The sequence below is a fragment of the Alosa pseudoharengus genome, unplaced genomic scaffold, assembly GCF_046254945.1.
Source record: "Alosa pseudoharengus isolate Yale_2024_CS ecotype anadromous, Long Island Sound unplaced genomic scaffold, YU_APseudo_1.1 YU_APseudo_1.1_scf_9, whole genome shotgun sequence".
NCBI classification, from domain to species: domain Eukaryota; kingdom Metazoa; phylum Chordata; class Actinopteri; order Clupeiformes; family Clupeidae; genus Alosa; species Alosa pseudoharengus.
The window spans coordinates 10,083,994-10,104,021 of record NW_027468881.1 but is presented as its reverse complement, the minus strand read 5'-3'; the positions used below and the strand labels follow the sequence as shown (position 1 = coordinate 10,104,021).

At 41.9% G+C, this 20,028-nt stretch overlaps 7 non-coding genes and 2 pseudogenes across 7 annotated transcripts; all 9 read right to left on the bottom strand.

Annotated features, from left to right (window-relative positions):
- Positions 1-12,090: 12,090 nt before the first annotated feature.
- LOC143115623 (5S ribosomal RNA) lies at positions 12,091-12,209 on the bottom strand. The gene has a single exon (XR_012985238.1). It is a non-coding gene; the product is annotated as a 5S ribosomal RNA (ribosomal RNA).
- A 74-nt stretch (positions 12,210-12,283) lies between these two features.
- On the bottom strand, positions 12,284-12,402 carry LOC143115644 (5S ribosomal RNA; annotated as a pseudogene).
- A 74-nt stretch (positions 12,403-12,476) lies between these two features.
- LOC143115570 (5S ribosomal RNA) lies at positions 12,477-12,595 on the bottom strand. The gene has a single exon (XR_012985188.1). It is a non-coding gene; the product is annotated as a 5S ribosomal RNA (ribosomal RNA).
- A 67-nt stretch (positions 12,596-12,662) lies between these two features.
- On the bottom strand, positions 12,663-12,781 carry LOC143115647 (5S ribosomal RNA; annotated as a pseudogene).
- Positions 12,782-12,855: 74 nt separating this feature from the next.
- Positions 12,856-12,974, bottom strand: LOC143115587 (5S ribosomal RNA). Its single transcript, XR_012985205.1, has one exon. It is a non-coding gene; the product is annotated as a 5S ribosomal RNA (ribosomal RNA).
- A 74-nt stretch (positions 12,975-13,048) lies between these two features.
- Positions 13,049-13,167, bottom strand: LOC143115580 (5S ribosomal RNA). The gene has a single exon (XR_012985198.1). It is a non-coding gene; the product is annotated as a 5S ribosomal RNA (ribosomal RNA).
- A 6,335-nt stretch (positions 13,168-19,502) lies between these two features.
- On the bottom strand, positions 19,503-19,621 carry LOC143115599 (5S ribosomal RNA). Its single transcript, XR_012985217.1, has one exon. It is a non-coding gene; the product is annotated as a 5S ribosomal RNA (ribosomal RNA).
- Positions 19,622-19,697: 76 nt separating this feature from the next.
- LOC143115581 (5S ribosomal RNA) lies at positions 19,698-19,816 on the bottom strand. Its single transcript, XR_012985199.1, has one exon. It is a non-coding gene; the product is annotated as a 5S ribosomal RNA (ribosomal RNA).
- Positions 19,817-19,892: 76 nt separating this feature from the next.
- Positions 19,893-20,011, bottom strand: LOC143115579 (5S ribosomal RNA). The gene has a single exon (XR_012985197.1). It is a non-coding gene; the product is annotated as a 5S ribosomal RNA (ribosomal RNA).
- Between the last annotated feature and the right edge of the window lie 17 nt (positions 20,012-20,028).

Genomic DNA, 20,028 nt, shown 5'->3' with positions numbered 1-20,028 from the left:
TTTTTTAAAAAATAATTAAAAAAAAACATTCTTACCTCCTAGGCCTAGTTTCAGTGATAACCTCCTAAATGGGCAATCTGTCACTGATGGTTGTCTCCTTTTCTCCACAGCTACTCAGCGCCAGCGTCTGCGTCAATTGGAATTCAGTGATTCGGATTCCAGCGATTCTGACTCCGAGTAAGTAGCACATATGGCAAACCCCACATACTTTGCATTGTTTTGATAAATGGATCGATGAGCAAACTCTTTTGTTTTTCCAGAATAGTTCCATGATCTGGAGGAACCGGAGCAGCCCACCCCCCAATTCCTTGTTGGTGTTTTTTTTTTAACATTTTTTATTAATTTATTTCTTTGTTATTTTTGTTATTGTCAATAAATATTATAAATAATATTAACATTTATAACATATTGCCTGCCTGTCTTGAATTAAGCAACAAGCCCCGAGAGGCCACTGGTTTTAGAACAGCTGTTAGGCATGATGCGCAATTGCGGAAGCAATCATTTCCATATAGGCTTGTAGGCTACTGGAGAACAAGTCATTGCTCATGATAATAAAAGTATAATGTTCATTCATTTTCACGGTATGGACTAGCAATGGAAAATAAAAACAAAATGTTGGCAATTGGTTATAAGCCAACGTTTTGCAATAAACGGATTTTTGTAGGCCTATTGTGACGCACGACGATTTTCTCCGTGCCAACGTCAAAACAACGTTACCCCACCGGACAAAATGAAGTTGGCACAACGTCAGTAAACAACGTCATGCCAACGGATGATATGCCGTTGTGCCAACGTTGTGCCAACGTATGCTTGCTATCTGGGACTGGTATTGAGTATAATGATGGCTGCTACAGCAAGAGAAACATCACTCCTGTCACGTGGTAAAATAGCTCCCAGCTGCTAGTATGAACCTCCCTACCACAGTGCTTGGTTGATTAGCATATTTCTCCAGGCGCGCAGTTCTAATCTGCAAGAAGAGACCTAATCGGTTAACCTGTGCCTTTTCCTCACAAGGATCGTGATGAACAGCAGCCTGAAATTGTTGACGTGAAAATGTTCTCAATGCACTGATCAGTTTGCCGGACTCCCATTAAAACGAAGCATATTCAAAAATGTTCAGATAGTTTAGCATATTTTATAGGCAGACGCATGCGATTGAAGACTACAGCATTTCTTTCAACTTGTAGCCTAATTATTATTCAGTTGATCCCATGCGCAAAAATGTTTATCTAAGACATTTCAAAAGTAGCCTAGTCTAAAACACATTATGGACCTAATAGCCTACCACTAGGGCGCATTAACCATGGTGGAAACTAAGTTGTTTAGCTTATTTTGAAAGATAAATCTGCCAATGTTTGCGATAGTAGAGTAACGACATGCCCACATGACACCTTTGTAAAGACTGGCAGCGCAGCTTTCTGCTAGTTTCCGGGTCATGGAGACGGAATAGTTCCAAACACTGGCATTCTCTCTGTTCATTTCCCATGCTTGCCAAGCATGTTCAATGTTAAGTTGATCAAATAACAGGTTTTTAAAACAGCACTAAAAAACTGCTGCTGTCCTTCCAAACCAACTGGGCTCACGGATCATTCATCCCTGCAGCATTACATTTTAATAAATTAGGAAGGGAAAACAATTAAATCTCTATGTGTGATAATACTGCACTTCAATACCATATTAAAATGCCACTAACCTCACTTTACTATTCCATTTAGAGAAATGTGGTGTTGTGTGGGCCTATTGCTTTTGTGTAAGTGTGTGGTTGTCCTGTTGTTGCTTGTTGTCTCCCTATCTGACGAGCTGTATGGTGCAAGATTATTTTGTAAAATGATCAATAAAAACATCTATCTATCTTTATCTCTTTAACCCTTTAACTGGCACACCATGATAAAAGTGATGAAAAAAATATTTTGTTGTTTTATCTTGCTCTATTAGGCTGTAGTATGAAAAATCTGTGAATTTTTTTCCAAAGTAAGTAAGTATACTCTTTTGATCCCGTGAGGGAAATTTGGTCTCATTGGTGGGCATTTATCCCAATCCGTGAATTAGTGAAACACACTCAGCACACAGTGAGGTGAAGCACACACTAATCCTGGCGCAGTGAGCTGCCTGCTACAGCGGCGCTCGGGGAGCAGTGAGGGGTTAGGTGCCTTGCTCAAGGGCACTTCAGCCGTGCCTACTGGTCGAACCGGCAACCCTCCGGTTACAAGTCCGAAGCGCTAACCAGTAGGCCACGGCTCCCATTCAATTTCTATGAACCTCTACCAAACGGTTGAGGTGCCAGTTTATGGTAAAAGTCAGTTATCTGACTTTGGCATGAGATTATTGTCTTTTACTGTCTTTTCCCCCAAAAAAGTGGTATTTTAAGAAAAGTGGAGTTTAAGAAAAATCATGTTAACAAGAAATAAACTCATTCCCACTGTACCTGCAGACCACTTAAGTGAATTTACCATTGAAATGAATGGGATTTTATGGATTTAGGTGAAGAATGTGTACACATAATACATTTTGGTCTGTACCATGAAGAGAAAACTGATTCAACTATATAAACCATATATTTTCTGAAAGCTTAGACCCTCAGGATGTGATCTAACATGACATGAGACATGTCCCACCCTCCTCATTAGTATGCAGCCCATGCATAACACATTGGGTATTGGTAAATCGGGTATATGGCTGATACCTTTAGGTCTGTGCCATTTAGGAAAAACTGGTTCAACCATATATTTTCTGAAAGCATAGACCCTCAGGATGTGATCTAACATGACATGAGACATGTCCCACCCTCCTCATTAGTATGCTGCCCATGCATTACACATTGGGTATTGGTAATTCGGGTATATGGCTGATACCTTTAGGTCTGTGCCCTTTAGGAAAAACTGGTTCAACTATATAAACCATATATTTTCTGAAAGCTTAGACCCTCAAGATGTGATCTAACATGACATGAGACATGTCCCACCCTCCTCATTAGTATGCTGCCCATGCATTACACATTGGGTATTGGTAAATCGAGTATATGGCTGATACCTTTAGGTCTGCCATTTAGGAAAAACTGGTTCAACCATATAAACCATATATTTTCTGAAAGCTTAGACCCTCAGGATGTGATCTAACATGACATGAGACATGTCCCACCCTCCTCATTAGTATGCTGCTCATACATTACACATTGGGTATTGGTAAATCGGGTATATGGCTGATACCTTTAGGTCTGTGCCCTTTAAGAAAAACTGGTTCAACCATATAAACCATATCATTTTCTGAAAGCTTACACTCTCAGGATGTGATCTAACATGACATGAAACATGTCCCACCCTCGTCATTAGTATGTGGCCCATGCTTAACACATTAGGTATTGGTAAATTAAGCGTATGGCTGATACATTTTGGGCTCTACCATGGAGGAAAAACTAATTAAACCACCTAAACCATACATTGTCTGAAAGCATAATACCCTCAAGATGTGAAGTGACATGGGTTTTGACATTGGTCACCCTCCTCATGACATGATAGCCCAAAACGGTATTAGCCATAAATACACTATTTACCAATACCCAATGTATTATGCATGGGCAGCATACTAATAAGGAGGGTGGGACATGTCTCATGTCATGTTAGATTACATCCTGAGGGGTCTAAGCTTTCAGAAAATATATGGTTTATATAGTTGAATCAGTTTCCCCTTCATGGTACAGACCAAAATGTATTGAATTGCATTGAATTAGCATAGATTAGCATAGCTAATAAGCCTATTTGATATATTTCATGTGTATGCATGCTTTTTAAACATATATATGCTGTGTTTAGAGTACATGAAATACATGGCACTTGGCTGTGACATCAGAGTGTCACAACTCTCTCTTTCTTTATGGCTCCGGGCCTATCTATCTACACGAGCTAGAAGAACATGTGATTGGGGTTGATGGTTTGGGAGACCATAGTCATCCATAGCTAGATAGTTGGATTATCCTTCTTAAAATTCCAAATGGTTTGCTTACATCAGAGCTTGAGAGAGCAGCTTCAAGCCGACATCAAACCACCATCACTTTCACGATCTCTTTCCATCATTAGTCATGACTGTCATTTTTGATGAGTGTGCTCCCCTCTCTCTACCAACCACCACCTGTACTCATAGCACACCCTACTCTCTTGTGGTCTGCACCGAACTCCTCTGCCTGAAAACCATATGATTCAGTAGACGAGCATTCTGTGAGGTAATACCCAACCAGGCGGTCTACAGACAGACACACTTGTCTGACACACTTATTTGTGGATTTTATGCAACCCGTCACACCCCAGCACCACGCCTTCCTGAGCCTTGGCCTAGTTGGGTTCGGCACCAAACGTTCCCCTGCATCCCTCCCATCGCAAACATCTCATGCCTCAGAATTGCCCAAGTGCTGTACATGCTCTGATGGATGGGTTGGAAGAGAGGAAGGAACCAGGGAGTTTAGTGAAAACCTGGCAGTGGACCACTGTGTTGTAAATGTTTAACAATGTTGAATGTTACAGCTGTTGTGGGAGCTACAAACTGTAAAACGTCTTTACTGTCCCCCTGCGTTGGTGCTGGCGGTACATAGAGCTGATTCACCAACTGCTTGCTCTGACCGTCCTGGTTAGAACTGTTGTTTAGAAACAACAACCAACTATTTTGTAACATACTATTTAAGTTATTTAAGATGCATGAGGAGGCTAAATGTTTTGTATAGTTCTTGTAAACTTTCTTCATTATCCTAGTGATACATTGCTGTATATTAAACAGATGACTTGATGTTGGGGAAGAGTCAGGGGCCGGGCACAGCTGAAAGCAATCCCAGAGAATGGATGAAAGCACATGAATCAGTTGGTTGTTGCAACAGTATCCGTGCATTTGAAGTTACACTGGCCGGATTCAAGCATAAAGATGTCTCATACAATAAGACGATTTAGCTCAGCAAAGGCCTATTCCCCTGTGTCCTTTAGTGCAGGCCCTTTGAAGTCGACAGCGAGGGGAGTAAAGGAACAATTTAAAAAACCAGAGGTAAAGAGAAGGGAAATGAGGAAACACATCTGATCCCTGTCTGAGTAACAACCAAGACACCTGAAGTTTTGTTGCATTACTGAACACAGGCCAGAAAAACATGTGGTCATTCCTCGAGTGGCGCACCAGAACACCTCTTGACCATGCAGGCCTGTTTTGAGAACTTGAGTCCTTTTTCTCTCTGCTGTGTGCGCATCCACCTCTGTGTGCCATGTCCAGTCCAGTGTGGTGGAACATAGCCGCATTGGCAGGCCCATTCCCACACAGGCAGCAGCATAAGGCTACGGTGACTGGCGGGGCTGCAAGGAATGACTCAGTTCTGAAGACTTTTCCATCAGGGCCTTAGCACTCAGCGTCTCACGAGAAACACCCACCATAGAGAGAGAGAGAGAGAGAAAGAGAAAGAACCTGGCAGAATGCAACATTGTGACGCTACTCCCAACTGTCAGCTATGCTCACATATTTCATTCTCTAGTCACTGTGTGGGAATTTATTTTGCCTATACTGTGAATCACTGGAAATTGGGAGATTGGCATGCTGGGATATTACGTCTTGGAGGCAGTCATCATGAATCAGTTTGATTAAATAGCACTCTGGCAAGTTCTACTGAGTTTTTCTCCATGGCCTGCCTTTCTAGTGTGAATCAAACACACAACATTGCAAGCAACTATTACTAAATATGCTGGCTTGGTCGGTGTACCTTTTTTTAAAGGGACACCAGGCAAGCCTGATGCTTTTTCTCTACGAAACTCCCCCTCGCTCGGTCTGAAGCTCTTTTCCTTTTCTTTGCGTCTTCTGTCAAGGGTTTTCGCTGCTTCTTCGCAGGCTCTGCCATTATACGTTTGCAACAATCTCTAGTGTTTCGTTAGCCTGCCTCTGTGCTGTAAACTGATCCTGCTTCGGTCGGCGGGTAGGATACACCGAACTTGCAAGTGGGATATTCTTCCTACAGGCAGTAGGGGCGGGCGAGAGAGCCTTCATTCGCCCCGTAATGAGTCATTTAACCATATACCGACTTACGAAGATGATTAATTAACACAAAAACGTTGCCTGGTGTCCCTTTAACTTATTGAATGCCAAGCTGTTTTCGGGAGCTTTGTCCTAGAGTGCCAGCAATCTAGACCATTGTTGATGATTTTTGTACAGCCACAGCATATTCTGTGTTATAGCTATGAACACATACAATAGCTCGATTAAAAGGTGAGACTTTAAGCTCTCGGTGGGTGCAAACCGTGTATTTCTACACGCCTCTGTTCCTGAGAAATCCCAAGCTAAACAGTGGCTAGTTTTCATCAAAATCGCTGTTTTTTTCTAGAAATGGAGATATAACGTCTTTCATGAAATATGAAGTGTTGCCTGTTACTTACTTTCCGGGAAGTGATCAGCGAGACCTGGCGAGACTGCCACCTAGTGATAGACCCACGAAAATGGCCTGGTTTTGACCTGACGTGCATGCGTCACTGATTCGACCCAAAGCGGCAACCAAGTTATGATAAAATGTCCAGATAAAATGTCCAGATTGTGCGTTTTCATGAGTTTTCGATCGTCATATATTTCATTTCCATTCATCACAGAGTTCCCAAAATCACATATAAGGTGTGTTAGAGTGTCTAGTTTCGTAATAAAAAAAAAAAGCTAAAAACTTAATATTACGTTTTTGGCACTCAACGCACTCAATGAGTTAATAGACCATGGCCATGGTTTTATGTGTGTGCTAGTGCCCCCAGTTTTGCAGCAGCAGCTCTTGCTGCTAGTGTTTCATGTCCAAGCTCCATAAAATAGATCAAAAAAGGGCTGCGAGATACAGTGCCCCTTAGTGTGCCTACTGTCTTAAATATGCTGTTAAAAGATGATTTATATCTTAGATGTGTCGGGGGGAGGCTGCCATTAATTTTTGAGCACGTTCAGAGAGCAGCTGCTGAACACAAGAAGGTCCAAAATGTCATCTGTAATTTCTCAACAACAACTTAGCCCGTGGAGATGGATAATTACTCCCAGAGGAGCTGTGTTCAGAAGCATTCATAGGCATTTTCCTCTGGCCCCCTGCTAAGTAGTCATTAGGCCCCACTGGTGTAACAGAGAAAGAGCTTTACTGCCACCCTGTGGTAGATTATAGCATTACCGTTTACAGTCTAATAATTCTCTAACCTCATTGCATGAGAAATATATCTCATAAAAAATGCTTTGACTGATTTGAGAATGTTTTGTATTCCAGTTGATCCCATTGAACATGCTACTCAGAAACCACACAATTGAAAATGCCACAGAGCTGTAAACATTTATGTCAAAGATTTTAGACTGGCATGGAATTTGTCAGGATTGGCATGGTGACTAGCAATGGTGGCAGTATGTACAGTATGTCTGTGTGTGTGTGTGTGTGGGGGGGGGCATTCACACAACACACAATAACATGCAACCATCACCACAACCTTTGTTAACTTCTTTCTAAATAGCGTTGTGTGTTCTTTGCATTCTTTTTATTCAGACAGCAACTAAAATGAGCATGAAGATGACCTTCTAAAAAACACAATTAAGTTTTTCATGAATGAGACGTTTTAATGGCTTTTTGGAGCCAGAATGTCCCTTGTTTTGCTCCCTTGTCCACAGAAAGCCAGGTCGAACACCTTCGAAGGTAAAGTAGCTCACCTTACTCTGCTGGCCGCAAGGCTCACTCCTGAATTAAATTACCCTCCGCTCAGCTGTCTCCTAGTGAAATTAAAATTTTCCTGTACATCCATAGCCCCTGCAGAAGCAGCACAGACACAATGTGCTAAGCAGGCTGATAATATACAACCATTCAGGCTCAGCCACAATGGAAGAAAATGGAAAAGTTTCCTCTTAATTTCTCTCTTCTTCTCCTCTTCCTGCATCTTCTCTGTCTTGCTCTTCGTCTTTCCCTGAGCTATTAAAGGCGCTACATTTTACGGTAATCAATACCAGTTTGCTTGAGGTGCTTTTTTTTATTGGCCTTTCATTGGTTTTATGTGTGTGCTAGTGCCCTCAGTTTTGCAGAAGCAGCTCTTCCTACTAGTGTTTTATGTCCAAGCTCCATAAAATTGATCAAAGGGCTACGAGTTACAGTGCCCCTCATCCTTATTAAAATAAAATAAAAATTCTACAATAATAATAATAATAATACATTTAATTTGTATAGCGCTTTTCAAGACACTCAAAGACGCTGTACCGTTTTTACATTTGTACATAACAAACAGACAAGGGACATGGACAAGGTTACATAAACAGAAAGAAAAACACACAGGTACATGGACAAAGCAATGAAAAAAGAAAAGCTGAAAAACCAGGAAAAAGCAAGTTTGAAGAGGTGAGTTTTGAGGGCCTGTTTGAAGGATGGTAAGGTGTTTGACTGTTTGATGGGGGGGGGGGGGGGGGGTGCAGCAGCTAAGAAGGCCCTGTTGCCCCAGGTCTGGAGCTTGATCCTGATGTCTTGAGTGTGTTTGCATCAACGGACCCGAGGCTGTGGGTGTGATTGTGGTGGACGAGAAGGCTGGATAGTTATGGAGGGGCAAGGTTGTTGGTTGGTTGGTTGTTGTGTGTTGGACTAGGAACCAGAGTTGTCTGGCCTCCCTCACATCACTCTACGTTATATTGGTGAATTAATCCTTTCTAATTGAGGTTGCAGGTCCAATATTTTGTGAAGCTCAGTGGTTCCAATTTTTTTAGTGTTGGTGAATGGTGACCCCTAGTGGCTTTTGCTGAACAAAGACAACATACTCTTTTTTTTTTTTCAAATCATGTAATAGATTGTAGTATGCTATTGTATTGCACATAAACAAGCATTTTAGATCGCATTCACCCTGGTAGGCTATTTTTTTGAATTGATGAATGTTAGATGCTAGGCCTTCGTCTCGTAACTGTGAGGGGGGACATCAAGATTCAGCCAGTGAGAGTTAGCAGAAGATAGGCTGAATCACAATGTCCCCCCTCAGACATTGATGTATGTCCCCGCTAACTTCATGAGGGCTTAGGACTGTCCCACTGTGGAATTGCGAAGTGCACAAGGGCTCGCTCGCACTCTTTCTGTGGCCTTTATGTAATTCGGCCAAGGGAATTACTAACCATTCATAGCGCTGAGCTGTGAAACATGGGCTACCCAAAAGTCGGCTGGAAGAATGTAAAGACATCTGTAAATGAATGCTATGAAACGGAAACATGTTTGCAAGTGTTTTTAATTTAAAAACGTCACAGGTGCTGTCCCATTACTGTCATTATGCCGCTTTCATGATACATCAGATATTCAGAAATCCTGACCACATGCTTACCAGTGGGCCACGGCTGAAGTGCCCTTGAGCAAGGCACCTAACCCCTCACTGCTCCCCGAGCGCCGCTGTTGATGCAGGCAGCTCACTGCGCCGGGATTAGTGTGTGCTTCACCTCACTGTCTGTACACTGTGTGCTGTGTGTGTTTCACTAATTCACTGATTGGGTTAAATGCAGAGACCAAATTTCCCTCACGGGATCAAAGGAGTATATATACTTATATATACACATGTGACTGAAGAAAAATGTACCGACTACTGTCACTATCATATTCTCCAACCACAGTGGCCTCCCTTGCAATTATAGTCTAGATCAATTTTTAAAAGAAATTAACACTGAAGGCAAATCATGTTAATTTTTGGCATACAATATTTTTAGGGGTTTTGAAGGGTGCTGAATTCAAATCTTCTGTATGCCAGGCTCAAAAATGTCCCATAAGGCCTCAAAATGGAGAAATCCAATATGGCCGCCACCAGGTCAAAATCTAATTAATCACTTATCTTTTGGACTGTACAAGGTAAAAACCTGAATGTAATGTGCTTGTATAGGTTTTCACATATAGGGAATTCAATGCCATGCTCAGATTTAACATCAAGACTAGAGAAAATGCTTGAAATGAATGTACATGGTTAAAATTGTTGTCTCGGATAATGAATAATTCATGAAAAAAGAGGACCATGAAACAGGTTGATGGCTTTCTAAAGAATTTACTTGAAACATGTTTAGAAGCAAGGTTGATTACCATATTTTAACTATCTATTTATATTATTTATCTGTATTTATCTATTTATCTGTATTGTAACTATTTATTTAATAATGCATATTTACCTATTTATTTAGTAATTAATCCATTATATTCTACTCAATTCTTTAAACTTCTTGGTATGAAGAGGTAGGCTACACACTTAGGCTATCCTAATCATCCTCATCCTCCTCCTCTCCAGCAGTGTTCTGACAGGTGCTGCTGCAGCTGCATGACTCCATGCATAACATGCCACTTTTCCTGCAACTGCAGCGCTGGCTTAGACATCCCTTGAAGCAACCACAGGAGGTGATCTCCTTACAAGCTTTTGGAATTGTTGGAAGAGATAGTAGCTGTGGCACCAACTGATCATTCACATTTATCCATCCCATTTCAGGAGCTGGAGGGAGATCAGGGTGTGACATGTCAGCCTGATTCCATACCATGGCTTGGTAATGAGCCTGCATGATATGGAATTTTGCTGCATCCGAAGTTGGTGTATAGTCTCCTGTGAATGACCAATACAGAATAACTTGACTCTCGCTTTATAACAAGTGTCTACCTCAGGCACACCGTAGATCTTACAGATTAACGCCTCAGTTGACCTCAGTATATCTTCTGTTATAGGGCCCTTCCCAAGACCAAGAAGATCAGTATGATGACTGAGAAACACCTGCCAGGCTGTTTTCTTGCTGTGGCCACTGAACTGAGACACACTATCACAACCAGTGACAGCATGGAAAGCAAGTAATGTTTGTAACTGATCAGGAGACAGCAACTTGTGAATCTCATACACAGGCAAATACTTAGGGGCCTTTGATGTGCCAGCCTTCATGTAGAGATATTTACATTGCATTTTCTCATAGTGTGCCAGAAGCAGAAGAAACACATGTGTATCTCGTGCTGACACGACAATTGTTTCCATGTGAGCATGCATACAGTGTTAAATCAGACGTGTCAGCTTCCTCATGGTCAGCCTGTAGAGAGGAGATTGTGAGCGTGGGATCTGATGACATAACAGTGGTTGCCTCTGTAAACCCATCAGACACTACAATCACAGGTTCTTTTGGGCTGTGTTTGATGAGATGGTTTGAGATGAAAAGAGCCAGATCCGCCTTGTCCTCAAGTGCCATAAAGTTGTACCAATCTTTTGGTAAAGCCACTGATTCATTTTCACTTTTACAGCATATGGGTTGGTGGTGCTGTTTTCTCTTAATCCTTGTACCTGCTTTTAATTGATTGTTTTTGGTACCTGTCAAAGACTACATCAACTCTCTGAAACGTTACTCCTATCTTGCAAACTGTGTTTGAAAACATGCGGGCATATTCACCAAAAGTTGTTAGGTCAGGTGATTTTCCAAGTGGCATCACAAGTGCTTGGCCATTAATGAGCAAGCAGCTGGGTTAAGCCAGGGTGACATCTGCGGAGGTTTGGACTTGTGTTGTCAGAATGTTGACCATCATAGATTTGTTGGTGGAATGGAGACAGCCATTAGTTGTTGTCAAAGACAGTGGAATGGACATGAGTTCATGCTGGAGGATGTTTTCCAGGTTGATCTTGCGCCCCGCTCTATAAGCTGTTATGAGCCTTTGTAGAATGCTCCTGTCCACTTTGATAGTAGTACTTTGCTTGCCCTTGGAATGTTCAACAACTTCATGCAGTGAAGCAAATGTCTTAGCTTTATAATACAAGAGGCAAATTTTCCTTCTTCTGCTCAACCATAGTAAGCAGTTCTAACAACTCATTAATGCATTTCCTGTATTTGAACACACTTTTTTTGTTAGTCGGAATTTTTAAAGTCAGGTCTTTCGAGTTTATGGACGCCATTTAAAAAAAAAAGACTGAGATGGGGAGGGTTTTTACTGTACTGCCTCTTCCTCCGTTGCTTCTACCTCTGTGCCACTGGCTCTCCGCACCCGGGGTCCTCACCTGTTCATTCCTATTAAAAGTCCCTATCTCCGGTTCCCTCTCCAAGTCCACCCACTGAATCATCACCATCTCCAAGCTCAACCGCTCTGCCTGCACGCAGGTGAATGGAAAAGCAAAACGCTTACAGCACCTGGTATTCCCAGGCGGTCTTCCATCCAAGTACTAACCAGGCCCGACGCTGCTTAGCTTCCGAGATCAGACGAAAGCGGGCGTGCTCAGCGTGGTATGGCCGTAAGCGAGTACTCAAACACTCGGACACGTTCATCAACCTCAACCGCTCTGCCTGCACGCGGGTGAATGGAAAAGCAAAACACTTACAGCACCTGGTATTCCCAGGCGGTCTTCCATCCAAGTACTAACCAGGCCCGACGCTGCTTAGCTTCCGAGATCAGACGAAAGCAGGCGTGCTCAGCGTGGTATGGCCGTAAGCGATTACTCAAACACTCGGACAAATTCCTCAACCTAAACCGCTCTGCCTGCACGCAGGTGAATGGAAAAGCAAAACGCTTACAGCACCTGGTATTCCCAGGCGGTCTCCCATCCAAGTACTAACCAGGCCCGACGCTGCTTAGCTTCCGAGATCAGACGAGAGCGGGCGTGCTCAGCGTGGTATGGCCGTAAGCGATTACTCAAGCACTCGGACACGTTCATCAACCTCAACCGCTCTGCCTGCACGCGGGTGAAGGGAAAAGCAAAAAGCACCTGGTATTCCCAGGCGGTCTCCCATCCAAGTACTAACCAGGCCCGACGCTGCTTAGCTTCCAAGATCAGACGAGAGCGGGCGTGCTCAGCGTGGTATGGCCGTAAGCGATTACTCAAGCACTCGGACACGTTCATCAACCTCAACCGCTCTGCCTGCACGCGGGTGAAGGGAAAAGCAAAACGCTTACAGCACCTGGTATTCCTAGGCGGTCTCCCATCCAAGTACTAACCAGGCCCGACGCTGCTTAGCTTCCGAGATCAGACGAGAGCGGGCGTGCTCAGCGTGGTATGGCCGTAAGCGATTACTCAAGCACTCGGACACGTTCATCAACCTCAACCGCTCTGCCTGCACGCGGGTGAAGGGAAAAGCAAAACGCTTACAGCACCTGGTATTCCCAGGCGGTCTCCCATCCAAGTACTAACCAGGCCCGACGCTGCTTAGCTTCCGAGATCAGACGAGAGCGGGCGTGCTCAGCGTGGTATGACCGTAAGCGATTACTCAAGCACTCGGACACGTTCATCAACCTCAACCGCTCTGCCTGCACGCGGGTGAAGGGAAAAGCAAAACGCTTACAGCACCTGGTATTCCCAGGCGGTCTCCCATCCAAGTACTAACCAGGCCCGACGCTGCTTAGCTTCCGAGATCAGACGAGAGTTTTTTTTGTCTCTTTTATTGATACAACATTCAAAATATTACATTTCACCAGAAATCACTTAGTGATCGACTTCTATTTCACTTCCAACAAAATGTCCATAAATCCATATCAATTCTTTTCCACATATGCAAAAAGTGCAGAAGAGCATACAGTCCAAAGTGCATGTGCTTAAGCATAAATTAGACCCATACATAAAATACAACAAAATTATCTATAGACAACATCTGTGAAAAAATGCAGTTGTGCAAAAATTGCAAGTGTGCAAAATACGCAAGGGCACACATATGTAACACTTCCAGAAGGCCATAAAAAACATGTGCAAAATCTTACAGAAATGTTGGACTTTATGCTTTCAACAAATAAATAAAAGCAATAAATAAATAAACCCGTAAATATGCAAGCTTCATAAAAACAGAATAAACATACCATCAACATGATTTAAGAACAAGTTGGTAAATGTAGCTCTATACCTTCCCATGTCACTTGAATAAAAGGATTAGTATAAACAAATATTTTATTAAATACTTCCAAATCCCCCTTTTCACTGAAGTAGACGTACAGCGTTTCCAATAATCTCAACAATTTAGCTTTGAAGAGGATGCATATATCAATTTCAGCCCCCTTTTGTCTCACCATAGCTCTCCTTACCCACACTGTATGCCTTGCAACTGCCAACGTCACCTGGATTGCTTGTCTGTTTTTCTTATATGTTTCAAAAACCCGTTTTTCCCAGTTATTATTTACATATTCTGTTTCTTCATTAAAACCAATCACTATTTCTTTCAGTTTTCTCACAAAACACTTCAACCCCTTCTTTTTCTTTTCCACATATTTTACATAAATCACTGTTCACAAATCCCATCTTAAATAATCTCATTTCATTAAAACACAATTGTGGCCCAGCATAAATTCAAAGTTTTCTAAAATTGGACATTTTAAACCTTGTCTCATGTTTCGCCATATATCTTCCTTTGTTATGTTTTCAAGCACTCTTCCCCAATATGAATTTGAAACTGGCTCCACAAAAGCAAGGCTTCTAAAAAATAAATAAAACTGTTTTAAAACACAAAGCTCAAACACACCGTTACCTTCTTTAAAAACAATTTCAAATTTCTCTTCCTGTTTTTCCTCATTCATTTCTATTTGTTCTATCCATTCTTTTGGTATTGCACTTATGATTTTTCCTAGATCTTTTTTAATTTTATCTTCCTCATAGTCCTCCTTTATTTGTTTCAAATCATCCACAAAAGCTTGGAATGGCAAGAGCCCTGGCCTTATCTCATAAAAGAGATCTCTGATCGTTTTAAAACCAGCTTCATACCAAATCTTCCAATAAAATCCCCATCCAATATTTAAATTTGGATTTAAAAACAGTGGTTGATTTAAAATCGTTTCCCTCCCAATTGGAGTTATTTTTAAACTCTCCCTAAATTTTACCCACGCCCTTAAAACGTCCCTATAAAACTCTGGGATGCCAACAGTCATGTTGTTGTCCTTCAACCCCATCCATAAGGCTGAAGACCCCTTACCACAAACTTTATTTAAAAAATATTTCATTGTTGATTTCCATTCTTTATTTTCATCACCTAGAAAGCTCTTTACCATTTTCACTCTTAGGGCCCTCAGCCTTAGGATGGGGTCCAGCAATCCCAGGCCTCCCTCCTCCACTGCCCCGATCAGAGTGTCATATTTTATCTTAGATGGCTTACCGTGCCAGATAAAATCCATCACTAAACGTTTAAAAACATTTGCGACAGGTATTGGCATACAGACTGAACCAAGGACGTACCATATTTTAGACAAAAACAGTGAATTCAACACTAAAATTTTGCCCCTGAGCGTGAGACTCCTCCCCCAAAATGCCAATCTTTGTTTTGCTTTGCCTATTGTCTCCTCCCACATTTCCTTAGTTGTCAAAATCTCATCAGGCCCTACTCTAACCCCCAGAATTTTCATGAAATGTTTAACTTCCTTGAAGGGTAGCGCCCTTGACAAAGCTCCTCCTCCACCTAACCTCATGAACTCGGTTTTGCCCACATTCATTCTGGCCCCAGAACCTTTACAATAAATGTCTAAAATGTTCATGCTAATGTCTATACTTTTTTCATCTTTTAGCACAAGAGTTGTGTCATCGGCATACTGGTAGATTTTCGTCTCAGAATTAAAACCACTAAAATGTCCAACTGGGACACCTTTGATTCCACTGTCCGCATTAATTGCTAAGCCAAGAGGCTCAGCAACCAGAGTGTAAAGTAATGCAGACAGTGGACATCCCTGCCTGATCGATCTAGTTAAATAGATAAAATCAGTTAAAAAGCCATTTACCTTAACACAACTCTTGGCATCTGAGTAGAGACACCTCAGACAACCAAAAAAATTGTTTCCAAAATTAAACTTGTTTAAAACACCAAAAAGAAAATCATGTTCCACCCTGTCAAACGCCTTTTCCAAATCTATATTTACAATGAAACCCTTCTTATTTTCTTTATCCATGTACCATACCTTATCTCTTATGCTATTAATTGTGTCTGAGATGTCCCTACCCAGTACAGCATATGCTTGGTTGGTCTGAATGACTGTGGGCAAAACCTGCTTCAGTCTATTTGCCAATACCTTTGCTAAAATCTTATAGTCGCAGTTTAAAAGACTGATAGGTCTAAAATTTTCCAGTTTCTCCCTATCACCTTTTCTCTTATAAATTATTTTAATAACCCCCTTCGTCATTGACGGACTTAAAATCCTCTTTGACCATACTTCTTGATAAATAATATTTAAAACAGGGATTAAGACTGTTTTAAAAGCCTTATAAAATTCACACGGTAAGCCATCAAGGCCAGGGCTCTTGCCATTTTTCATACCCCCCAAAGCACATTCAATTTCCTCATTTGTGATGTCATTATTGCACATTTCTCTGTCCTCTTTACTCACTCTCTTCTCAATATGGTTTAATAAATAAGCTTTAGCTCCTTCCTCTGTACCTTCTTTAGCAAATAATTTATTATAAAAAAGAAATACCTTATTTAAAATATCTTCCTTATTATGTAAAACACCTCCCTCCTCATTTTTAATGCTTCTAATTTCTTCTGCTTTTTGTCTGCTTTTTTCTAGATCAAAGAAGAATCTTGTGCACCTTTCCCCCTCAACCATATAGTTCCCTCTACTTCTGATCATAGCTCCTTTACATTTATTTTCTTCTATTTTCCTTAAGTTCTCCTCTAACTCTTATATGTTATTAACATTCTCTTTTCCAGCATCTGCCTTTGCCAACTCATCTTCCAATTTCTTTCTAATTGTCTTTTCATACTTGTTTTTTTCTTTTCTCATCTTTTTACAATAAGTTATTGTATATTTTTTAATTTCATATTTCAAATTGTCCCACCATACTCCTACACAATTATTGTATAAATTAATTTCACCAAGACTGCCTAATATTAAACTTTCCATCTCCATTCTATAAAAATGATCCTTTAATACTTCAGTATTTAAGTGCCATAACCCAGGTCCCCTTTCTATTTCATTAAAATCCATTTGTAAAATCACATAATTATGGTCACTAAAACTACACCTTTTGTAGTATAGTCTTTTAACATATGTTAACACTTGTTTTTTCATCAAAATAAAATCAATTCTGCTTTGTTTCACTGTGTCTTTAACTACTTGTATTCTGCTGTAGTCTCTTTTACCCATATTTCTTTCTCTCCATGCATCAATTAAATCATATTTTCCCATTACATCTTTTAGCTCAGTTCTCCCTCTATCAGCACCAAAAACCATACAGTCTCCAACATCTTCTTGTCCTAAAACAGTATTAAAATCCCCCATAACAAACATATCAGCCCATTTCTCCATTAAAAACCCCAGATGTTTAAAAAAATTAACTCTCTCTGAGTCCTCATTTGGAGCATGGATATTGCACATTATCACTTTTTCATTATCTCTTTCAAAACATGAGATTAACACCTTCCCCTCCTTATCGTTATACATTTCAGTTATCTTATCACACACATTTCTTTTCACCATAAATGCAACTCCTCTTCCCCTGTTAACACTGTTATTATAAAAAAGTTCCCCATCCCATCTTCTCTTAACACTTTCTCCTATATCATCTGTCCAGTTTGTTTCTTGCAACAGTACAATATCACTTTTTTCTGTTTCCATTATCATTCTGTTTATCTTTTCTGGATTAACTCCACCTCTTAAATTGATAGAAGTAAAACCCCACCCCATTAAAACAATAAATAAGAATAAATAAATAAAAACAGCCCCCAATAAATAATTTGTCCCTTTCATTATCACTATTGTCATTTTTAAAACTCACTTTGAATTTGCTGCCATACCTCTCCTGCTTTCCTGCTTCTTCAACGCACTTTCTAAATTAACATACGTTAACTTTTTTTCTTTTTTTTCTTCAGTTGGTTTTTCAAAATCTCTTCTTCATATTCTACACATTCACTCAGTTCCTTCACCTCTGCTTCTTCATGATTTTGTATTATGTCCTCCTCTTTTTCTGGCTGGTCCGGCTCTTTTCTTTTTTGTCCCGATCCCCCCACAGGCACAGTCTCCACTAGTCCAAGTTCACCGGTGTCCTCCGCCAGCTCCACGCTACCGACCTCCACCCCCACCATGTCAGTGCTCCCTGGGGAGGACACCGGTTCTGTCAGCGGCTGGCCACAGGGCAATTCCATGTCTGCGTCGCACTCGCTCCTATTCTCTTCCTCCAGAAGGGACTCAGGACATTCTCTCTCCTCCTCCATCTCTTGCTGACCGGTGCTCTCTTCTTCCAGCCTTTGTTCATCCACTTCCCCACTACTGACAGAAGACACGCAGACACATCGAATCATTGCCCTTCTGCAGTCCGGACACTTTACAGCATCACATTCCCGGGCATAGTGTCCTTGCTGCAAACACTCCCTGCATGCAAAGCCAGGGCAGTCCCTCAACACATGTCCTGGACTCATGCAGTAACGGCATATTTTAACCTGCCTATCATGTATCACTCTGCAGTACTGGGGGCCGTCTTCTGTCTCAAATCTTGCGCTGTAGGGCAATGATACTACCTCCTTTGGGAACCTCACTTTTAGAAAGCGCGTTCCATCCGCCACATTTGTGCCCGGGTAATAGCGCCTCCTGACTGGCAGAATTGGAAGGACCCCCCATCTGGCAAGTCTGTTCAAAATAGCCATGTCCGTTACATCTGGGGGTAGGTGAAGGAAAGAGACCAGCACCTCTGATTTATGCAGTCTTTTAACCCCCACTCTTTCCCCCTCATACAACAGTCCATCCTCCAACTCCTCACAGGCCTTTTCTGAAATCATTGTTGCCTCATGTTGCTTGTCTTGTTTCGGTTTAAGAGCCAACAGAGCTCCATGACCAACCACTGATTCAATTGCTTTTATTAAAGTCATTACATTCAGTCCACATATATTCTCTGTTTCAACTATGACCGTCCATTCTCTTTTGTATTCCACTCGGTGTCTTTCTCTTGCTTCCTTTATACTCCTCTCAGCGTTGCTTTTAGCTTTTGCATTCATGTTAGCATCTTCTGTCACATTATCCCTTTGTTCATCTTCATTATCATTCAAAACAGGTCCTCTGCCATTTACTTTGTCACTCACACGTTGACTTGCCTTCTTTCTCCCTCTTTCCACCACCGTAAATCCGTCCTCTTCAATCAGTCCATCATCAATTTCATTGTTCATATCGTTTGTTGTCTTATTTGCGTCAAACAATTCATCCGATGTTCCTTTATCCAAATCCTTATTATCATTCCGAGGTCTTAAATCCTTTTCCTTGTCCATTTCTTTGTTTTTTTCCATATCCTTTAGTCCCTTCACTTTTAATAGTCCTTCGGCTGGCGTCAAACGCCGTCGCGGATTTGTTTGATCCATGTGCTCGCCCAGCAGCAAAGAAGTACTGCTGGGCTTGCTGTCTCAAAACCTACAAAAAACTTAAACTTCAACTTCAATAAATTAAATAACTGAAATAAACCTTTGAATTTAAACGAACAATGAAGGAGCCTATCTCCCTCTACTGCAGCCAGTCTCTCACGTTGCAAACTCACAGATTGTGGGCGTGCTCAGCGTGGTATGGCCGTAAGCGATTACTCAAGCACTCGGACACGTTCATCAACCTCAACCGCTCTGCCTGCACGCGGGTGAAGGGAAAAGCAAAACGCTTACAGCACCTGGTATTCCCAGGCGGTCTCCCATCCAAGTACTAACCAGGCCTGACGCTGCTTAGCTTCCGAGATCAGACGAGAGCGGGCGCGCTCAGCGTGGTATGGCCGTAAGCGATTACTCAAACACTCGGACACGTTTATCAACCTCAAAACCGCTCTCCCTTCACGCGGGTGAAGGGAAAAGCAAAACGCTTACAGCACCTGGTATTCCCAGGCGGTCTCCCATCCAAGTACTAACCAGGCCCGACGCTGTTTAGCTTCCGAGATCAGACGAGAGCGGGCGTGCTCAGCGTGGTATGGCCGTAAGCGATTACTCAAACACTCGGACACGTTCATCAACCTCAAAACCGCTCTCCCTTCACGCGGGTGAAGGGAAAAGCAAAAAGCTTACAGCACCTGGTATTCCCAGGCGGTCTCCCATCCAAGTACTAACCAGGCCCGACGCTGCTTAGCTTCCGAGATCAGACGAGAGCGAGCGTGCTCAGCGCGGTATGGCCGTAAGCGATTACTCAAACACTCG